A 16,339-nucleotide genomic window follows, 5' to 3' on the forward strand; every position below is an offset into this window, starting at 1 on the left:
AAGCGATGGTGACAAGATGCTGAGCTTGATTTATGGAGCTGAGGGTAAACAGGTGAATACATTATGACTGCTCAGATGTGCTGACAGGTGGTGGAAGAGAGGTAGAAATCCAGGGTGCTGTGACAGCCCAGAGCAGCACAGCTTTGGTGGGCAGAGAGAGCTTCTTTGAGGAAATGTAACCAAGTAGGGCCCTATGGTGCCTTCCTGGAACAGACCGCCATCCTCCATGTCCTCTGCTTGCCTCTCATTCATAGAAAAACTTTAGCCTCCTAGGCCTTCCCCGCGTTCCAAAGAGTAAATTTTATCAGAGAAGTGAGAAAATGCAGAAAGAAAGGAAAACAGTCAAGCAAGACAATATAATAATAGTGTAGCCATTAAACAAAGTCAAGGACCTTTCATTCCTCCTCAGGGGCTATAGATAATATTCTGAGCCATATTCTTTGATCTGTTCTGCAGATACTGAAACTCCTACCAGGTGGAAGAAGTTAAGTGTATGTGCCCCACAGACCACTGGAACCAGAAGGCTGATGATGCTGTCTTCCAATTACCTCACTATCAACCAATCAGAAGAATGTCCATGAGTTGATCATATACCCCAGAAACCATCCCTTCCCTCACCCTGTCTTTATAAACCCTTCCCTGAAAGCCATTGGGGAGTTCAGGCCTTTTGAGCCCTAGCTACCTGGACTCCTTGCTGGGTGCCCTGCAATAAATGCTGCACTTTCCTTCACCGCAACCTGGTGTCAGTAGATTGACTTTACTGTGCATGGGTGAGAAGACTCAAGTTTGGCTCAGTAACAAATGCAAGCTGGTATTTGAAGGATGAGTAGGAGTTTGAAAGTGGGTATCCCAAGCAAATGGGACAGCAAAGTTCAGAGGTTGGAAGAGGAGTGGTGAGTGAGAGAAACTAGGTGTGGAGCTGGTCGAGAGCAAGGAGAGAAAATGTGGGTTAGTTTTGGACATGAGATTGAGATACTTTTGGAGCATCTAAATAAAGATGCTCAGAAAAAAAATTGAGCAGACTAAGGGTAAAATGTGGGCTGAAGAGTCATGACCACTCAGCCCTGGAAACATTGGGAGTTGAAGCAAGCACCCAGGTTGTGTTAGGTAGACTGGGATGAGGAACCCCGACATATAAGAGATGAACAGAAGTGAAGGCCCCAAAGGAGACTGGGGAAAGCAGGTCACAGAGGTGGGAAGTGGAATGGCATGATGCTGCCCTGCTTGTTTTTCACTTGGGGGAATGAGCACTGCATGATCTCAGTAAGAACCTTCAGATGGGCCGGCCCAGGAGATGTCACAAGCCAGGCAGAGCTGGTGGGATGCAGCACACGTGGCATGCAGAAAACATGGCAAATCTGCTGGCCAGATTCAGCTTCATTTTGAGACCCCAAATGAAATCAGTTCATTGATTTCACTGATGAAGAAACTGACAACCATCATTCGGTGACTTGCCTGGTCACTGACCTTGGGTTATTGTCAAAGCAGAGGGAAAACACACGCCAGTCCTGAGTGCTTTCCCATGCCCCACACTGCTTCAGTTTAGAGCAGACATCTGCAGCCCCCAATTCTGTGCCAGGTTTCAGGTGTGTTGGGGAGGATGCAATGCTCATTTATCTGTGGGGATAAAGTCATTAAAACTCTCCATGCTACACTGAAGAAATAAGGTTTTTCATGCACCCCTTTCTGTTTCTTTTATGAGCAGAGGATAGTGTGTTTGCTTTTCCTCCACTTGGTAGAGATGGTATCCTCATACCCGAGACTCAGAAAGCAGTGAGGCAGAACATTCCAGAGGCTACCAGAAACCACAGCTGGAATCCTTCCGTAACACAGACCTTCACATTAGAAAGAGAGTAATACTCCCACCCAACTCCACTAGAACTTTGGGGGCTAGCACTGTGTAAAAAGTGTTTTTAGTTTCTTTTCATGGAAATGCAAGAGGTTGAGGGTGACCAGGTGCTTCATAGTAGGGCAAAAATAATACCACACTTATCTTTTACATCTTGAGGAACATCTTCAAACTCTTCATAAGCCACCGCAGCTTTGGAGTAAACAACAAATGATTTTCTCTCGAAGTCTGCCAAGCATAGCTGGGCCCCTTTTCGTCCTCTGAGGTTGGGGGGAAGGGGCAGAGCTTTGATGGCCTGGAGAAACATGAATGGACACAGTAAATTCCTTCATTCTTTCATGCTGTGAGTAACAAAGATTCCACTGTATGGAGTTGCTAGATCTGGCTCTCCTTACAAAAATCTTTCTCTAAACTGGATTTCTCTCTGGCCTCAGGCCGGACAAGCCCATTCTATACACTGCCCTGGGCACGGAAACAGCGCACTTTTGTCTTTCCTTGTGCTCTCTCTTCCTCTCTGATTTCTATCTAATTCTTGTGCCGTTGAGTTTGGGCCCCAGGAACTTGTGAAGCTGAGGAGGACTCTCGTTTAGAAGTGAGCATGCAAATGGCAGTGGAAATATCCTCCCTTCCTCCCTCTTTCCTTCATCCTTCTCTCCTCTTACCAGGCAAGGGCTCCCTGCCCTAGGCCCAGAGAGTCCAATATTATGGCACTGGGTTTTGAGAAGAGTTTTATTGTGAGATCAGCCAGGAAGAAGATACAAAGCAAAGCTCTCAAATCTGTCTCCTGGAGCCAGGGTTCAGTGTGAAATGTAAGGAGTGGCAGGGGGTAGGAGGTGGGGTGGAGATTTCAAACTTGGAAGCTGATTACCTTGCTTCCCTTTCTATCTTCCTTTCTTCCCCTACTTGCTTCTCTCTCATGCTTTCCTTTCTAACTTCCTTTTTTATCCCCTTTCCTTGCATCTCTAGTCTTCCTTCCCAATTTTGTCCTCTTTTCTTGCTTCCATTTTTAACTTCCTTTTCTCCTTTTCCTTTTCTTTTCCCCTTCCTTTCTTCTCTTTTCCTGGCTTCCTTTCTTACATCCCTGTCATGATCTCCTTTATGCTCCTGTTTTCTCCCTTCCCTTTTCTCATGTCCCTTTTCTTACTTTAATTTTCTTGTTTTTATGTTTTTGCCTCTGTGCTTTTGCTTCCCTTTTCTTGCTTTCTTTTCTTTCTTTCTTACATTTCTTCCCTTTCTTGCTTCCAGTTTTTGCTGTCTTCTTTAGTTCCCTTTTCTCATTTCTGTTTTCTTTATAATTACTCGCTTTTCTTTCTTTGTTGTTGATTCCTCTTTCTTGCTTCCACTTCTTGCTCCCCTTTTCTTACATCTTTTATCTTGCTTATCTTTCTTGCTTCCATTTCTTACTTCCTTCTTCTTGCTTCTCTTTTCTTCCTTCCCCTTCCTAGCTTGTCTCTGTTACTTCCATTTGCCTCTTCTTTGTACTCACCTCTCTAGTTTCATGTCTTTTTTTCCCCTTATTTTTTCCTTCTTTTATCTTTCTTCCTTCCTTTTCTCTTTCCCTCTTCTTGGTTCTTTTTTCTCCTTTCCTTTTCATTTCAATTTTCTTCTTTTCTTTTTTTTTTTTTTGATTCTCTTTTCTTTCTCCTCTTTTCTGATTTCCCTTTCTAGTTTCCCTTTTCTTGCATCTCGTTTAAAATTTCCTTTTTTCTTGCTTTTCTTCCTTCCCTTTTTTGCTTCCCTTTCTTGATTCCAATTTTTGTTCTCTTTTCTTGCTTCCCTTTCTGATTTACTATTTTCCTTAACTTTTTCTTGTTTCTGTTTTATTTATTTTTGTTTGTTTGTTTCTGTTTTATAACTTGCCCTTCTCACTTCCATTGTCTGCTTCCTTGGCTTCCTTCCTCTTTCTAGTTTTTCCTTCCTTCCTTCCTTCCTTTTTTTGCTTCCTCTCACTTCCTTTTTCACTTCCCTTTCATCCTTTTCTTTTTCTTATTTCTCTTTTTATTCTTGCCCATTCTGGCTAAGCTTTCATGTTTCCCTTTCCTGGTTTTCTTTTTTCTTCCCTTTTCCTCTGCCCTTTCTTTTTTCTTTCTTCCCCTACGTTCCCTCTCTTCCCACTTTTCATCCATTTTTCTTCCTTTTTCTTTCACTTTCTTCTTCTCTTTTTCTTTCTTTTTTCATCTTTTTGTTCCTCTTACTTTCTTCCTTCCTCTTCTCACTTTCTGCCTTCTGTTCTGTCCACATCCTTTTCATCTTCTTTTTCTCCTCCTCCTCCTCCTTCTGCTTTTGTTTCATTTTTGTCTTCCTCAGTCTCTGAGCTCTGATAACTATGGGACTCGTAGTGCTCTTATTGAAAGAGCATCTACCTCCCAATAAGCTAGAGCAGCATCAACTCCTGCTTCCACCCCTGTTAACTGTGTGAAGCCAGCAGATGACTCCATCTCTCTGAGCACAGTGTCCTCATCTTTAGGTAATCTAGTCACTTGAGTCACCCTGTCTGTGTTAGAATCAAATTAGCCTGAAGCTCATTTACTGTGCACTGGGGGGAACCACACCTCTTTGGATTTTAGATGCAAGGGTTGCTTTGGCTTTCCCAGTGGACTCTGAGTTTTGCGTCTGCTGTGTTGTTCAAAGGATGGCTCTTTTTACAGTCCTACGCTTTTTCTGTTCTAAACTGCAACCCCTCACATCCCAGGCTTCCTTCGGCAAACACCTCTTGCACGGTGTTTTTATATGTGCTGGTGGATTGGGGGCAAAGAAGGGTTTTACATCTCCATGCAACAGTGTGGGTTTTGTCTCTCTTTAAAGAAGAGGTGGCAAACTTTTGGTAAACAAGCTACATCTGGCTAGAAAACAAAGGCAGTCCAGAGACAGATTAACTGGCCCAGTGTTGAACACAAAATTTTTAATTAGGTCGAGCATTTGAAAATTACTTGATTTCATATGAAGACTCTGTTTTCTGGCAGCTCTGGTTTCTGCATGATTGGGTGCATCTGAGGGTCATTTGCTCCCTCAGAGGGCCTAGCTGTCCAGTTCACCACACCCTCCCCACCCTCTTTCTTCACTCCTTCTCTCCCTTGCCCAGTGCCTGGAAGCATTGGGGGGAACACTTCTCCACAGCATCCTGTTTGTGATCCAAATCCTCTAAGATCCATTAAACACTTCCTTCCTGGCACGTTACTACCCTTGAAGACACGAACCCAGGACAGACTGTATCTTCTCAAATGGAGAGGAGGGAAAGAGCTCATCAGGAGAAAAATATTATTAGGGAAAAAAAAAAACAAAACATTTTGCCCTGAGTTATCACTTGAAATAACAGCATCAAACCTCACCCTCTTGAAATAATATTTTCCTGTTATCCAGATATCTTATTGGGGTAAAATGCTGTTCTGGGTGGGATACAAATGCAGGGAAGTAAAATTCTTAAAATACTTTAAGTTTTTAATTAAATATTTATCCTCAATAATTTTAATATTCTTTTATCTTGGTTCTGGTTAAATTCATGCCTTGCTAAATCCTGGCTTGTTGCCTTCAACCAGTTAGCCAAAATTTTCTCATAAAAAGTTTTCTCACGTTGTTGAAGTTGGGATTTCCCTTGTTCTTGTGTAGCCTGATAGCCATGCCCTACACAAATGCACCAGTCCTTCCTTGGGTACGGTGTATCCAACTGGACCCCTAGTGCTCTCCGTCCTCCTTTCCTTTGCCTTTGGTCCCCCTCTCCATAGCATGCACCACCATCTAACATGTTGTATCTTTTACTCTGGAGGGAGTGTTGGTCTCCCTCTGTTAGATGTGAAACCCATGAATGCAGGACATTTGAGGGTTCTGTTCACTACCAGATCCCAGTGCAGTCCTCACTAGGCTCTCAGTAAGGATTTGTGGAGTAAGAGAATCCTGGGCAGAAAGGGAGACCATCTTTCCATGTCTCTACCACAGAAGAGCCACTCAGCTCTGTCAGTCAGGTCCCAGTTGGAGACACCTCGCCCTCCAATCTAGGTGATAAATGGAGAGTTAAAACATAGGGGCACTGTTTTCAAAGGTGCAGGTGGGGCTGAAAGACATTAACAAGGTATAACCTGGGACTACTGTTGACTAAAAAAAAATGTACAACCTAAAAGTTGAGAATTATGTATATTTTATTTGGTGGAATTCCTGAGGACTTAAGCCTGGGAGACAGCTTCTGAGATCGCTCTGAGAAACTGTTCCAAAGAGGTCAGGGAGGAGCAGGATACATAGGAGGTTGAACAAAAAAGATTGAACATGGTAGTTGAACATCAAAAGATTATTGCTGGGCTTCCCTGGTGGCGCAGTGGTTGGGGGTCCGCCTGCCGATGCAGGGGGTGCGGGTTTGTGCCCCGGTCCGGGAAGATCCCACATGACGCAGAGCAGCTGGGCCCGTGAGCCATGGCCACTGAGCCTGTGCGTCCAGAGCCTGTGCTCCGCAACGGGAGAGGCCACGGCAGTGAGAGGCCCAGTACCACAGAGAGAAAAGAAAAAACATAAAAAGATTATTGCTAGTGAAAGAAAAGCAGATGTCTCAAGTTAATGAATTTATTGCTCTTCTGTGTATGAGAAGATGCAAGAGTCTAGACTCATCGAAATCATTCCTTTGTTATGCATTTTAACTATCCAGGGCAAATATCCTGTTTTTCTCCATCTTGAATCCCCTCAGAGTACACAGTTGGTGGTGGCTGCAGTGGCTGATGACTTGATGGTTGCAACATCCTTGTTTACTGATATGGCAGGAAACATTTTTCATCCACACTAGCAACAGGCTTACCACTCCTACCTGGAAGGAACAAAGGGAGAGAGCTTCTCCCAGATCCTAAAGCACAGCTACTTGCAGAGGAATGCGTAACAGCAGTGTGGCCTTGGAAGAGAGACTCGGGCAACCTGAGGAAAGGCTCTGATTTCCAGCCCTCACCTCCAAGCTGATCAAACCCAGTGGAATCAGAAGACAAAATAACCCATTAATGTGGTCAGTAAAGTCAGCCCCTGGGGTACAGAGTCTGGTGCAGATTCTGGAGGATTAGTGGAAAGCAACTGGCATAAAACCTCTCCTATTAATAAAGATGCAGACGTAGAGAATGGACTTGAGGACACGGGGAGGGGGAAGGTGGGACAAAGTGAGAGAGTGGCATGGACATATATACATATATACACTCCCAAATGTAAAATAGATAGCTAGTGGGAAGCAGCCGCATAGCACAGGGAGATCAACTCGGTGCTTCAGGACCACCTAGAGAGGTGGGATAGGGAGGGTGGGAGGGAGACGCAAGAGGGAAGCGATATGGGGATATATGTATATGTATAGCTCATTCACTTTGTTATACAGCAGAAATGAACACAACATTGTAAAGCAATTATACTCCACTAAAGATGTTAAAAAAAATTAAAAAAATAAAACCTCTCCTATTGTGTTCCCAGAAGACTCATCTTCTTTATCAAGCATAGCTGTGTTTAGCCACCAGCAAAGGGAACTATTGGGATGCTGGAAGGGAGCCTCTTGGTTCTAGGTAATAGTGAGTCAGGAGACGAGTAAGTAAGCAAAAGTCAGAGTGCATTAGCTAGGTGGCTGTTCAAAGTCTGTGTAAACAGCAAATTGGAGAGCGGTCCATAGAGGCTGAGGAACAGGGTGAAAACAGAGACCAAGAGCCTGGAAGCCACCAGCAGCATGGGGCTCCCAGAACAGGGGACTCCACGGCCTGTCCAGCCACCGGCCTGCCCGCAGACTGATGGCTGGGCCACTTCGGTGGCCATTGCGCTGCTTTCCCTGGTGCTTCTCCATCCTCCAGCAGCCTGAGGTTTTCTACCGTGTTACACCTGGAAGGCAGAGCTCTGAACATGAAGGTGGGGCTGGCACATGTGTTTCTGGTTGAAAATCTGTCAAGAAAAAAGGCTCTTTCTGTGGGGGTAGGAGGCTGAGGATGCACATCAAGGGACTGTCCCATGATTGCCAAGTGAGTTTGGTCTTCTCAGTCCAGTGTCCCTAACTTCACAGCATTGAAGTCACTTTTTTTCTCAACAACATTCAGGCTGGTGGCTCTTTCCTCTTCTCAAGGCAGAATTCATTGTTTCTTCATCTTTGAGGCCTTTGCTCTCATGTCGGGGCACCTTCTCCTTGTAATAGAATCGGTTGTCCATGGGTCTATAGTGTCAAGCATGTGCACATTCACACACACACACACACACACACACACACACACACACACACACACACACCCCCCCATACCTCCTTTGAGGGCTTTGTTCATCTCCATTTTCCGATGCGTGATTCCTGGAACATAATAAGATATTGGTAAATGTTTGTTGCATGAATAAGTGACCTAATGAGAGCTGACCCACCTCGGATTACCTCCGTCTCTGTCCACTGTGCTCTAGTTCCAGTTCTTACCTGTCTGCTCCCTGTCATGAAAGCTTACATATATGTTTCACTGCTTCTTCAAGGTCCTCCTGTGTGACTGGCTATGTAATTTGATATTCCAAACCATGGCAATGAAATAGTGGATACAATGCCTTATGAGTTTCCCTGTACTGGTTTTGTAGACAAGTGTTTTCATTTCTTAATCCACATGAAATGATTTCCCCATGTGCCCTCCTCAGCCATCCAGTTGTTCTGCAGTGTTTCTGGTCAAGGGCACTTGTAATTGTCTCCTAAGTGACATGCCTCCGTGGGCCACCTGTGTTTCCTACTTATGGTCATTCTTGAGTTGACTCTTCACTCTGATTGCCCATCTTCCCTCTTCCCCCACCTTTCTTATCCCTGCAACATTTCCCAAACCATAGCAGCTACCTGGGACATGGTAGTTTTGTACAGAGCTTCCCTTCTTGTGGCTTGGTGAATGGAGGCTGCTGTTTCCTACCTTCCTAAAGATACTGAACGAGGTCTTCTGGAATCTCGGAAGGTGGGGGTGGGGGGAGAGATCCTTGTGTATTTGTGCGTGTGTGTTAAGCCTAAGCTACTCATGTTCTAAAAATCTGATTGAGACCCAGGAGTAAAGCTCAGCACATGGAGATCAAAATAAACAAAATGAGTGCTTTCCTTTCTAACGTGTTATCAACGTTGGTGTCTACCCAGATCGGAGTCATTTTTGCAGATGTCTATGCTCCCCCAGTTCACCAGCGTTCCGCCACCTGACAGCTGATCATTCAGAATTTGCTGATTCAGAGGCTGCTTATAGCTACTGAAATTTTTGAAATTTATTTTTTAATTTTTTTAACATCTTTATTGGAGGGTACAGAAATTTTAATCCACTCGCTGTGCATAACTGGTAGCTCCTCTGCTTGTATATAATCCCCCGCAGCAGCTCTCAGCCCTACACGCGCTAGGTTTTTGACAAGTCATTTTTGCACGTGTAGGATTAAATTATTTCACAGGGGAAAGAACAGAACTAGAAATGGGAACACTGAGGGCTCCAGAAAAAGGGAGAGCAAGGTGACAGCAGCCGTTTTATCTCTTCAGACGCTGCAGGAATCTCTATAAGTTTGCTAGCTTAGAGAAATACTTTAATGTATCAGAATATTTTCCTAAAACTGCCTTGTTCAAAGACCACAAACCTAAAGGTCTGAACCAAAAAAAAGAGCAATATAGAGTCAAGCCTCCGGAAAATTCTTCAGCGGTAGAAATCCTAGTAGATATCCTTCCCCTGATTCTTAGAACCCCTTATTTGCGGAAGCACCTGGCATGTTCATCTGTCATTTTGATTGTCAGTGGTGTCCTCTAACTCTGGTTTCTTGATGATAGGGATTAGACTTTATTCATTGCAGTGATAAAGTGTGTCGGTCAGAGTACTGATATACTAGCATTTTTTAGACCCTCTTCTAATACAAAGGAGAGAAAGGTAAAAGACACAAAGCACAGCACAGAGAAACACCACAAGAGAAGGGGAGTCTGGGCCCCCTAAGGGTGTACATGTGAGAGAACCAGAGTGTAGCTGAGGCCAGTAGACCTTGGCAGGCCATGCTGGGATGGTGTCCTGCTTTAGAAACTTGGTGAGCAGGGGAGGGTACAGCAAAGCAAGCTGTAACCCTAACCTAAGCCAGGAACATCACCTTGGTGCATAGAACATGGTCTAGGTGTCCAAGAGCATCACTCAAAGTCACCACTGACCTGTAGGGGACCAGCATTCATTCTGTGACTGTATTTGAGGTGGTGGTATCAGTGGGCAAATTGCACCTTACAGTTGTCTCTCTATTTGGCTTTTGGAAGTCACATGGACCCCTCGCGCCTGAAAAAGGGTCTAGGATATCAAAGAATCATAGTAAATGTGGGTCTTAAGAAGGAACGTCTGGATTTCCTATTGGTAAGAACAGGTTAGTGTACTGGTGGTTAACCGGAAAAACAAAAAGCTTTTTTTGTATGTAAAATCTGAAGGGTCTATGGAACATCAAGGTGGGGGCTCCAGAAGACATATGGGCCTAAAAACAAGGAAAGTTTGGGGATAGAAATTCAAGTCTGGAAAGCATATCGATAAGACTCTTATATTTAGCTTAATAATCCAGTACCTATGTAGCAGGGGTGAACATCAGTATTTGTTGAATGCACAACTTGATGAGTAAGTGAACGAGTCAAGTATTAACTACGAAGTAGGATAATTAATTTTTTAAAGCAAATATACTAGGACCTTGAGTCCAGGTTTTTCTCCACTTCAGAGTAATCATCTTGGATTTATTCCTGCAATGTCTTTATTGCCCAGGGAAGTTTCAAGCTCCCGTAGGAATTAACTGCATTCAGAGCACATGTTTTTACTTATCTTCAGTGCTGATGACTTTTTATCTTGTGAGGGCGACTGTGATTTTTGGAAACAACTGAAAGCAATTCGTAGACACGTTTGGTGAATGATTTGGGGGAATAGGAGAGAGAACACAATTTTGGTCATTAAGAGTTCTAAACTTTAACATTACAGAACTTAACTTCTAGTTCTGAAGTCAGTTTTAAGGTACAAGCGCTAAAATGTTTGACCCTAAAAACCACAGCCTACCATGGTGAGTACTTTGAAGCCCAATATTGTATTTATTGTAGTATAAAAACCTAAGACAAAAAAATTTTATTTAAAATATATCTATTTATTTATTTATTTTAAAATTATTTTAAATATAAAGTGTAGGTCTTCAGTGTTGGCCAAAAGTATGCTTTCATTGGAATTCACCTTCTCTCTCTTTTTTGTCCCAATCCATTTGTCATTCCTTGGGTCATAACAGCTGTAGTGTTTAAAATGCCCTGTGAGTAGAGATAATTACTGCTAACAATAGAACAGACTCTGAGAACCAACAAATTGCAGGAGATGGGGTTGATACCTCGCTACACTTTGATTCCTATAACTTTTGTTACATTATCTAAGCCCTGACTGGGTCTGACTGGGAGGAAACAAAGTCTTTGGTTGGATGTATTCTGTGCGGTTAAATCTTCATTAAGAGGATCTGACTCCAGTGTGGGTGGGACGGTAGAAAAAACCCAATGGTGTACTCGGGAGACCTGGCTTCTAGTTCTGTCAGTATTTAAAATGATATTACTTTTCCTTCTACTGTAACTACTGTTGCTGCTACTATTACTACTACTTCTGCGTTTTAGATGGGCACAAAAAGTTTTATATACTTTGTCTCAATCTTCACAACAGCCCTGTGAAATAGGAAGACATCAGTGGACCCATTTTCAGGTAAGTAGAGTGACTACAAAGTAAACTTTCAAGTAGTCAATCAAGAATGACATTGGGTGAATCACTTTAGGTCCTGGAGCTGGACTCTCTAAGATGCACTTACATTATACATTTTATACTCTTTTCTTTTCATAGGGTGCAATATGTCATTATGTATCAGAGTGTAGTTCTGCATTTCATGAGTTCCTCAGAAACGGGATCCTGAGGAAACACTCTCTGCTGGTAAGAGTTATAATATGTGCAACAAGCAAGTTACATAAAATTAAATATTTAAGGGAAAAAATGAAGTCATGAAAGTGTTTGTTTTGAGCATATTTTAGTCTTACTACTTCCCCCTCTCGGCTGGGTAGAACCGTTACTCTCATTGGAGAAGTTGCTATGGAAACAAATTTGCACAGTCTCCCTTTGTCATAGTATTTTTCTCAGGCATTCTCTATGTCTCAAAAATCTTAACAACAGTGAAACATACATTCAACCCCAGAGGATTAAAAAATAGGATTTATATTTCTTCTCTCCACCCTCACCCTCCCCCCTTCAAAGGCGTGCCTATGGGCAAATTGGTGGCTCACAAATTCTACCAACAATGGTCTATTTTCCGCTCAGACAGACGCTGACAGAGGGGTTGCTGTGTTGATGGAGGAAGGGCCGTGACTGCCAGTCTGTGACTCTCCTGCTGACTACAGTCCCACCTGCAGTGGACACCGGTGCTCTGTCCAGCTTTGCAGGATGAGAGCCATTCATCTCACTGGGAGAAACGTAAGGAACACAGAATTACTGTTCATTAACATCACACTGATCAAGCAGGTAGCAGAAATAGGGAGAGAATGATGCTTGTTTTAATTTTAGGGTTCTGATGGCACTGACAAAATAGGCATTAGGGAAACTTGGGAAGAATCTGGAAACACTGCGTTTGTGGGATTCTTAATCTTGTTGGTGAATTTTCATTATGGTCTGATGAGATTACTGTCACATCAAGTCTATCCATCACAGGCTAATGGGGTGTTCCATACAAGGGTTCCTGCTGCTATTGCTTGTCTAAAAATTATCTCAAAACTTAGTGATGTAAACTGGCAACAATTTTACTTTGCTCACCAAATTATGAGTCCGAAATTCAAGGCATTTCTGGCTTAGAAGCTCTCACTTGGGACCTCTCATGTGGTTGTCAACAGAGTTTGGCTGAAGTTGCTGTCATCTGAAGGTTCAGCTGGGCTGGGTGTCCAAGATGACTCAATCACAGGGTGGCTTTTAATGCTGTCTGTGGGCTGGTCATTCAGCCATGGCTGTTGATTGATAGCCTACAATGTGACCTCTCAGAATGGGGGTTTCAGAACAGCTAGATTTCCAGATTTTTCTGGCACTGACTTCCCCCAGAGAGAGCGTCCCAAGAGAAGTAGGTGTAAACTTCACAGGTTTTGATGACCCAATCCAAGTCTTAGAGCATGACTTCTGTCATACTCTATTTGTGGAAGCAGTTATAATCCTGAGAAGACACTGGAGAGAGGGATGGAGACCCTAATTCTTGATGAGAAGGCTGTCAAAGAGCTCATGGTCATTTAAAAAACCTTCTAAATAGATGAATTTTCTGGAAAACTGCTGAAGACTTCAAGTGCCAGACTTTTAAAGCTTAACTCTTTCTTGATATCTCAGATCTTCATTAAGAGCATCTGTTAATGCACTGTCTGGAAGTAAGTGTCATCGCTAGGGCATATTGAATAGAATAACAAAATTTTTTTAAATTACCTTTTACTGAATGCTTACTCTGTTCCAAGTATTTTACATGTTTTATCTCAGTTAATTTCTGCAATACTCCAACGGTAGGTAGACACAGTGTTTGCTGCATTTTAAAGGTGAGGAAACTGAGGATCAAAGACAAACTGTCCAAAGACATATAGCTAATAAGCCTCAGAGGTAGGTGGCTAAATCTGGAGTGCCAGATTGTAAAACCCAGATTTTTTTGTGGGGAGTGAAATTGTTCTTTTTTTTTTTTTTTTAATTGAAGTATAGTTGATTTACAATGTTGTGCTAGTTTCAGGTGTACAATACAGTGATTCAGTTATATATATATATATATTTCAGATTCTTTTCCCTTATAGGTTATTATAAAATATTAGGTATAGTTCCCTGTGCTTGGAGGGACAAGGAGGTCCTTGTTGTTTATCTATTTTATATACAGTAGTGTGTATATGTTAATCCCAAACTCTTAATTTATCCCTCCCCACACTTTCCCCTTTGGTAACCATAAGTTTGTTTTCTATGTCTATGGGTCTATTTCTGTTTTGTAAATAAGTTCATATTTTAGATTCCAATTATAAGTGATATCATATGGTATATGTCTTTGTCTGTCTGGCTTACTTCACTTGGTACGATAATCTCTAGGTCAATCCATGTTGCTGCAAATGGCATTATTTCATTCTTTTTATGTTTGAGTAATATTCCATTGTATATATGTACCACATCTTCTTTATCCATTCATCTTTGCATGGACATTTAGGTTGCTTCCATGTCTTGGCTATTGTAAATAGTGCTTCAATGAACATTAAGGTGCATGTATATTTTCAAATTTTGGTTTTCTCTGGATATATGTCCAGGACTGGGATTGCTGGATCATATAGTTGTTTTATTTTTAGTTTTTAAAGGAACCTCCATACTTTTCTCCACAGTGGTTGTACAAATTTACGTTCCTACCAAAAGTGTAGGAGGTTTCCATTTTCTCCACACTGAGGGTGTTTTAAAAAAAAATCATTCTTGAAGGAGATAGGGGACTTCTCAGGTCCAGACCCCTCTTCTTGTTCTCTTTTCTATCTTAAGGACAGCCACTTTCCCCTCTTCTGTGATGAAGCCACTACCCTCCCTATACCTTGGAATCCTTTTCCCTGAAAGACTGATTGACAGAGATGTCTGTCTCCTTAGTTCTCCTTCCAGCTTGTTTTGCTGCCCCAAAGACAAACTCAGAAACCCTTTTTGCTTTAAGAGTTTACTGCTGATCATCATAGAGAAGACAGCCAGAAGACAACAGCCATTTCACTTTTGCAAGCTTAATAGAGGCCACAGAGCTTTGGTCTCTGGCCTAAAGTTCTTGATTGCTTTGTTGCTATAACTGGTAGGTCTGAGACTCCCTGCACCCATTTCTTTCTTTTTTTTTTTTCCTGCACTCATTTCTAAACAAGGTTACAATTCTACTCATTGTACCCAGATGGAGACTGGCCTCCAGCCTGCATCTCCCCAGCCTATGACTGAAAGCCCTTCCTGGTGTTGTCTCAAGGGAACTTGTTACTAGGTCACTGCCAGCTTGTGTCTTTCACTCCCGCCTCCCCATCCTGCTGTCCGGCCATGTCTCTGCTGCCAGTGACGCTCACTGGTGCCCTCTGCTGCCACCACCGATCCTGCCCCAGACGGAGGCAGTGGGCAGAGAGAGGTCATTGCTCTCCCTGTTACTGCTCCTTTCCAAGTGAGGGACAGGCCTTTGGATTTCTCACTGCACAGCCAACGCCAGGCTCCTTTTGATAACAAGTTAGAGGTTTAGGTATACGAGAAGGGTCATTCACCTCAGGAAGAGCTAGGAGCTCTTATCAGATGAGTGCCGCTCTGAGGGTCCCTAAACACAGACTACCTTTCCCACAAAGGAGCAGGGCCCTCCTTGGCCTGGGTGCCACCCTGCATCCTACACTAGGGCCCAGCTCGCCCCCTCCCTGGGAGCGCTCTGTGGTGTCTGCACTTCAAAGTTCTGGTCCCAACAGCCCTGAAGACCAGAGAACACAGAAAAGATTTCCTCTCCCCTGAGTCTTTATTTTCTGCCATAAGGCTTGATTTCTTTCTAGGAAGCTTGATGGTAAGAATATTCAGTTCTTTAGGGGAAAACCACGCCTCCACTTTGGTGTCTTTTTTGGCTTCTCCTCACCTTTTCTTCTTGTCTGACTTCTGAAGTTTGGAGAGTGGCTGTTTGGGGATGAGAGAAACCCATGTCACTGAGATCATGAAAGGAGTTTCATCACCCACCTCCAGGCTCTGCAAGGGGAGCAAGGACCTCACGAGGAGGGAGCAGGCCATGTGCCTTCTATGTTGTCTTCATCTTGACTGGGGAGGGGAGGAGGTTAGTCAGGGATGGATGTGGAGATTTCCCTCACCTTAGGTCAAACTTTAAGAAAACTAGTTAGAGAGCTTTCTATACATCCCTTGGAAGTAGGGGATATGAGGACACCTAACTTATATAACATATGAGGCATCTAATTCATACCCAGGAAAACTTAGAGTTGTACCACATGAACTCAAAGTCAGGGTGGTCTTGGAAACATCCTGCAGTCTTGAGGGGTGTGGGCAAGGCTGTGTGCATATGTATTTCCTGTGGGTCTACTGTGGATTCTTTGAAAAAGAAGCAGGCATCTGTCTTTTTATCTTACTCAAGAGAACCATTTGGAAGGGTATGGTAACTCCCACTAGCAAGAAGAACCCTAGAAAACCAAGAGCTGAGGGTGCATCAGAAGTGGACAGTTGGAAGAGACATCATTTGTGGCAGCGGAACTGCAGGTAGGAGGACCCCACCCCCAGCATGGAACTGGTTCTCTGAAGACCCTTCCCAGTATCTCATGGGAGATTTGGCACTTTTGCAATGGGACACATCCAGAAGGCTCAATGTCCATCACAACTGTGCTGGCCACGGAATACTGTGTTCCTTCCTTTTCTCCCAAGCCCAGGCCAACCCAAGAGTGGCCAAATATCTCACTTAGTGCGTAAGGAAGGAGGTTACGGGGAAAATAGTAAACTTCTTATCCAGTCTCTCCTCTCTACTGTTGGCTTCCAAGTCTGGAGCAGGGGACAAGACAAACCAGGAAGGCAAGAA

Source organism: Grampus griseus (genome assembly GCF_964374135.1).
Source record: "Grampus griseus genome assembly, chromosome: 7".
Taxonomy (NCBI): Eukaryota; Metazoa; Chordata; class Mammalia; order Artiodactyla; family Delphinidae; genus Grampus; species Grampus griseus.